At 32.9% G+C, this 7,318-nt stretch overlaps 1 long non-coding RNA gene across 1 annotated transcript; it reads left to right on the forward strand.

Annotated features, from left to right (window-relative positions):
- LOC104731756 lies at positions 521 to 1,689 on the forward strand. The gene is made up of 3 exons (XR_758644.2): positions 521 to 704; positions 811 to 872; positions 1,341 to 1,689. It is a non-coding gene; the product is annotated as an uncharacterized LOC104731756 (long non-coding RNA).

The following is a 7,318-nucleotide window of genomic DNA, read 5'->3' on the forward strand; positions in this document are numbered from 1 at the left end:
AAATATAATTTATGTGATTATTTTTAAAAGTTTTTTTCGATAAAATATTATGCAATAAAATCATATGCTAAATGGCTTGGAAAAAATACCTATTTTGTAAATTTTATATTGTTAATTTTGTAATTTTATGTATGATATATGGTTATGTTTGTTATTTGTTTTTATTTTAATTTTTGAACATATTTGGTGAAAGTTTTTAATATGACTCGTGCTTAGGTAAGATTTTATTTTCAACTGCACAATAAGATTTCGGAAATCACGATTAAGTGTGATAAATTGTCAAGATTTTATTCTTTTTTACACCTAACAATATATTTTGGGCAATTCTCAAATATAGCACCAATTTAAGTTTTTGTTCCAAAACTAGCACACACTCTTAATTATTCCAAATTTAGCACAACTTTAATTATAGAGAAATTATCTAAATAAAAAAAATATTAAATAAAACTAAAAGAAAGGGGAAAACGCAGCTGTCACCGTCTATGCAAAAAACCTAAAAAAATTCAGTTGAATTCGAGAGGTTCAGAGGAGGAGAAGGAGAAAGAGCAAAATAGGGTACACATGGGGAAGAAGCGAGGAGAGAGAGGGAAAACTTTGATTTTGAGGATTGATGCAGCGAATGAAATCAGAGATGATGTTTATTGCCGTCACCGATGCTTCTCCCTTGCTGTATTTCTTTTTCAGTCTCAGATTTTAAACACATGGTAAGATCGATATTTTAGATTTTGGATGTGAAGCTTGATTCTTAAATCTCATTTCTTTGTCCGATTGAAACCTCTGTTGTGATTAACTTCCCTTTCTAATTTTCAGAAAGTTTCAGATTTTCAGTAGATTGGATGATTTGTGATTTGGGTCTCTCAATTTCCAAACCGGTAAGCTTCTCTTCCACCTTTTCTATGTTCATTGGATTTAACGAGTAAAAGATATATATGCAATTCAGGAAAGCTTATATGATCTTCAGGACGACCTTCATAAGCATCGATATAGACTATGCTTTGATTAGTTAGTCCTCGATTAGTCTATTTAAGATTCTCCTTTGTTAGTTAACCTTGCTTCTATTTGGAATATTGCCTGTGAATCTTAATTTATATCAAATTCCTTATAAGCTTCCCAAACATCTACTACTTTGATACATTATCTCGACACAATAAAAATAAGTAAATTCAATAGCTTGATTTCGTTGTATATCAGGTGTTTGTTTGCATATTTTGTTTTAATTGTTCTGAGTTAACCATGTGTGCTAGTTTTACTTTGCTACTTAAGACACACTAAAATATTTGGGAATTTTGTCTATTTTCTTTAGAGAATGCAAGAGTTATCTACTATTGATGGTTTTGCAGAGATAAATGAAAGCTTAGCCGAGATGGGGTTTTACTACATCCAACATCACGCCCAAAATGCAGCACCAACTGTTCTTAATCTCAGCAACAACATTTTGGAGAAGTTGCGTGAAACATGCTTGCATACCGAAGACTTGGAAGATTCTATAGCCATGGTGAAATCAATGAAAAAGTGTGGTTCATCTATCATCTATATCTGTTGTTAGACATCTATGATGGTTGTCAAACATTTTTATATTATTTTGGTACTCGTTTGATGTTTATGCACTATAAGAATGTCAAAGATTTCTATTTGACAAGTTAATAGTTGTTCAGGTAACTGTGTTGAGTTTGTTACAAGTTTTCTTTAATTCAGGAAGGATTCTACGAAGTTCATGAAAGATTTATTGAATTTCAGGATGACCTTCATAAAAATGTTTGGATTTTATGATGAACTTAAGGAAGGATAGAATCACATAACACTAAAGCTTTTTTTGGCTTCATGGTTTTTTCTTCCTTTGTGGTATGTTGGTGTAGTTTGCTACTAGATTATTGATGGATATGATTTGGTGTTTTGGGTTTACTGTTGCTGATGTTGGGATGATTTTTCATGCCATTTCTGAGTAAGATAGAACAACTAAGTAAAAACACTCTGTTTAAAAAAATTTAGGAAAGATTCAGTAATACTTAGGAATTACTTTTAGCAATTTAGGATGACCTTCATGAAAATCATTTCTCAAAATATTATAAGAGGATTACATCTTTAAAGTGATTTTGAATAAATATCATAATGGTTGTATACAATTAATCAAGGATTTAATTATATTTTGGAATGATTCAATAATATTAGTCCATATTTGTTAAGTAGAATGTTTTAGGAAAGATTATATAATATTCATGAAAATTTTCTTGAATTCAGGAATACTTTCATGAAAAAGATTAAAAACAAAAAAACGGCCAGGTGGTGACGATGGTGAAACTAATCTTCCTCTTCCCCCTAAGAAGAAGAAGCATACTGGTTTTGTTTCATCATCAACATCTGGCACTAAGAAGAATCAAACCAATTTCATTAAACCCATCTCTTCTTCTTCTAGCAAGAACCAAACTAAACTCGCCAAGACCTCCATGGGTAAGTCTCACAAACTTAACTCCACCAAATCTTCTTCTAACACGACTAAGACAGGCTCCGAGCTCAATAATCTCAATTCTGGAACAAAACCCACAAATTCCACAAAACCCATTAATTCTTTGATTAATAAATCAGCAGATCTGTTCAAATCAAGCTCATCCAAAAACAAAACCACCACAAAATCCTCAAGTTCCAAGCTTTCTTCACCTCTTATAGAGAATAAATCATCATTCTCAAAACCAGTGACCAAATCAAAACCAATCGAGAAAGAAATCAATCCATTTCTGTTTAACAACGAAGAAGACGAAGAGTTTGTCAGCTAATTTAGAGATCCACCAACTAAATTTCAAAGATCCTTGATCCCAGACCTAGAACGAATCTCAACCATATCCAAGAACTACATCAACAAAGCCAACAAAGAGATTACCAAAAACTTTCAACCCTACTTCGGCAACAAATACGGACCAACCATAGAATCACGAACAGATTCACACAAAACTGCTTGATTCCTAAATCTCAAAATCTGAGAACGGAAGCTTCGTCGGAAGCTTTAACGCAAGCATTGCCGAAAGCTTCACTAAAGTTCTTAAAATCATTAAGTAAAAATTATAATTAATTTTATTATTTAAGATAAAATAATAATAATGCTACTTTGGAACATTTGAACATGTGTGCTAACTTTGGAAGAAAAAAACCTAAAATGGTGCTATTCTAGGGTATTTCTCATATATTTTTATGCCTAACAATATATATTTTGTAACAATACATGGAATACTAAAGATTTTATTTTGGAAATTGTATAAATCATTGGAATATTCTCTTTAAGAAGATTCTTTGGAATATTCTGAAGTGTATTCATATAACCCACAGATTGACCAATTAATTTATAATATTCTTTTGTAACCAACCTATATTTAATCTATAACCTATTTTGTAACCAACTTATAAAAATTATATAGTCTACAAAAAAAAGTTGTGTATTTTCATTTTATTATATAGGGGATTACTATTACTTTTTCCAATTAATAATTAGTTATATATTGTTTTATGACAAATAGTAATTATGTGTGTATGTACGGAGCAAATACTAGTATAAGTATAAACATTGAAATTGAAGACTGCTCCTAAACCCTTACCAAAAAAAAAAAAAAAAGATTGTTCTTAAACCCAAGTGTCTTGCTTTTGCAGGTCTTGGATTTGTTGGTTTATGTGATGTGGCAATATTTTAAATCTAAAATTTTTGTGCTTTCTGCATTGCAGCATCTGAGAGGGGTTCTACAAGAACAGTCTTCAACTTCTAAGTTTGTTACTTTGATTGAAACAAAAAAGTAGGAGTTTCTTATGCAATATTATAAACTTTTTTTTTTTTGGTAAAAGCAATATTATAAGGGTGATTTACTCAAATGTTATCCAAATTTGGTAATATTACCAGAATCTACAAAAAAACTTTTTTATTACTAGAATATTTTGGGTATTTTCAAAATACCCAGCGTGCCCTTGTTTTATGTTACCGGAAAAAACGTTATTACAAAAATGCCATTGCCACGTCAGATGCCACATCAGAAATCGCTGACGTGTAACCATAACTCAGCCGTAACGCGTTACAAAGGTATGTTGCGGCTGAGTTATAGGTATATTGCGGCTGAGTTATGGAAAAAACATTTGAGTAAGAGCGGACGGCTGAGTTAGAGCATAACTCAGCCAAGCATTACGGCCGACTTATTAAAATCTGGCTGAGTTATGCTCTAACTCAGCCGTTCTTACGGCTGAGTTTTCACCCGATGGTTGAGTTGTCAAAATTTTGGCTGAGTTATCACTACGACACGGCTGAGTTATCACTACGACACGGCTGAGTTATCACTACGACATGGCTGAGGTACCATTTTCCGACTGGCTGAGTTATGAAAAATGGCTGACTTATGAGATGTTGTTAAAGTTGAGTTATGGTAAAAAACTATAACTCAGCCGTGATATNTGAGTTATGCTCTAACTCAGCCGTCCTTACGGCTGAGTTATGCTCTAACTCAGCCATCCTTACGGCTGAGTTTTCACCTGATGGTTGAGTTGTCAAAATTTTGGCTGAGTTAACACTACGATACGGCTGAGTTACCATTTTCCGACTGGCTGAGTTATGAAAAACGTCTGACTTATGAGATGTTGTTACGGCTGAGTTATGGCTGAGATGTTCTTATCGTACAACTCAGCCATTTGACGGCTGACTTAGTAGCAAAAGATTAATTTCTAGAATGTTATTCAGTTACGGCTGACTTATTAAACGATACGGCTGAGTTACATATTTTCAGTTGATGAATCGGCTGAATTTGGCAGCAGATTTTTTGCTTTTTAATTATTGTAATGTTTTTCATGTTGTGACTGAGTTATAATTTGTTTGATGGCTGAGTTTTATTTAGGCTGAGTTATTAATTGTTTGATGGCTGACTTGCCACGTCAGATGCAGCATCCATGTCAGCATTCCATGTCAGCATTTTTTTTCTCCGGAAATACGAAACGTCGTTCGACTCTTGTTCTTCAACTGGTTAATAAGTGAACTATTTACCTTCTTATTATAATTGTTCTTCTACTTCTTCTTCACTTTCTTCTTCACATTGTTCTTCTACTTCTTCTTCACCTTGTTCTTCATTATCTTTCATGGATCCATTTCCGGTACTAGTTGTGTCCGGTAATTGGATAAAGACATAGAGATATGTATTTAACACCGACGATAGAGGGTGTATAGTTGTGCAGATAGATGGAGGCACAACACACGACAAGCTTATGGAGCTTGTTCTTGAAGACTACGGATTGGACGCGTTTAGCCATGAGCTAAAGCTGAGCTACATGTTCTCGAACAAGGCACTGAAACATATGGTGCATGATACTCCACCAGTTTTTGTCTCCAATGATCGACAGTTGCAAAGTTTGTTGGAGCTATGGAAAACCGATCAGCTACGTCTCTGTGTAGAGTTTTCGGCGAAAGAGTCTACAGAAACTAGTGGAGCTAGAGGAAGTATGATTCGGCCAAGCAGTGACTCGAAAGTAGAATCTACATACGAATTGTACGGTGGGGGATTTGAAGGCACTTGTTTTGATTATGGTAAGATCGTTGACAAAGAAAACCAAGAAGAAGAAGAAGCTGTCGAAGTAGCATCTGACGAAGAAGAAGACGATGAATTTTCAACCCGATTTAATGTTTTCAACGACTCCGATATATAAGCCATTAAGGATTTATAAATCACTATAACTCAGCCATCACATGAATCGACGAGACCTTTCGTTTTCCTGTAAATATTATAACTCAGCCGTAAAGTCATATATATCAGCCACTTACTTTCATATTGTTTCTTGTGATAACTCAGCCATAAAACAGTATAACTCAGCCGTAACATGAATCGACGAGACCTTTTGTTTTCCTGTAAATATTATAACTCAGTCGTCAAGTCATATATATCATTCATCTACTTTCAAATTGTTTCTTGTGATAACTCAGTCATAACTCACTATAACTCAGCCGTCACATGACCTTTCGTTTTCCCGTAAATATTATAACTCAGCCGTAAAGTCATATATATCATCCATTTACTTTCAGATAGTTTCTTGTGATAACTCCTATAACTCACTATAACTCAGCCGTCACATGACCTTTCGTTCTCCCGTAATGATTATAACTCAGCCGTAAAGCGATATTTTGGCGGGAAACCATCAGTTAACCTAATAATAGACATATTTTCATTCTAAATTTAAATTTTGAGTTATAATAATTTTAATATTCAATTGTTGGAGAAATAATTTTAGAAAAATAAAATTCTAAATTTGAATAATAATTATTTAATTATTTGCAATAATATCTTGTGATAAAAAGCTCACGTTATGAATTTATTATGCGTGTGGATTTGAGCAGACACAAAATTAGTGATTTTTCGCACTTCCCTAACAACACTTATTGTGACATCGAGAGACGTTTTAATACTTATTAGGAATCTGACATAACAAAAGACCTACGAAAGAAAGAAGAATACGTTTTCATATTATTGAGAATACCCTAAACGATAACTCAGCCATAACTTTACCATAACTTAGCCAACCCTNAGTTTCTTGTGATAACTCCTATAACTCACTATAACTCAGCCGTCACATGACCTTTCGTTCTCCCGTAATGATTATAACTCAGCCGTAAAGCGATATTTTGGCGGGAAACCATCAGTTAACCTAATAATAGACATATTTTCATTCTAAATTTAAATTTTGAGTTATAATAATTTTAATATTCAATTGTTGGAGAAATAATTTTAGAAAAATAAAATTCTAAATTTGAATAATAATTATTTAATTATTTGCAATAATATCTTGTGATAAAAAGCTCACGTTATGAATTTATTATGCGTGTGGATTTGAGCAGACACAAAATTAGTGATTTTTCGCACTTCCCTAACAACACTTATTGTGACATCGAGAGACGTTTTAATACTTATTAGGAATCTGACATAACAAAAGACCTACGAAAGAAAGAAGAATACGTTTTCATATTATTGAGAATACCCTAAACGATAACTCAGCCATAACTTTACCATAACTTAGCCAACCCTCAAATTAGAAAGACTAAATAACCGACCAAACCGAACCGAACCGGAAACTATTTTTTCCATTATTTTTGGTTAATTACAGTTATATTCGGCTTGCTATCGGTTATATTAAGTTAATCGACCTAATTTGGATAACATTTGGATTATTTATGGTTATATATTCATCTAACTAACCTATAACCGGAAATAACCGAAAAGTAATTTCAAAAAATTTTAAATTTTCAAATGGTTATCATATTAGTATATCCAAATTACCACCTTAAACCAAACACAATATAACCAAAACCAAA

The sequence above is a fragment of the Camelina sativa genome, chromosome 12, assembly GCF_000633955.1.
Source record: "Camelina sativa cultivar DH55 chromosome 12, Cs, whole genome shotgun sequence".
Lineage (NCBI taxonomy): Eukaryota > Viridiplantae > Streptophyta > Magnoliopsida > Brassicales > Brassicaceae > Camelina > Camelina sativa.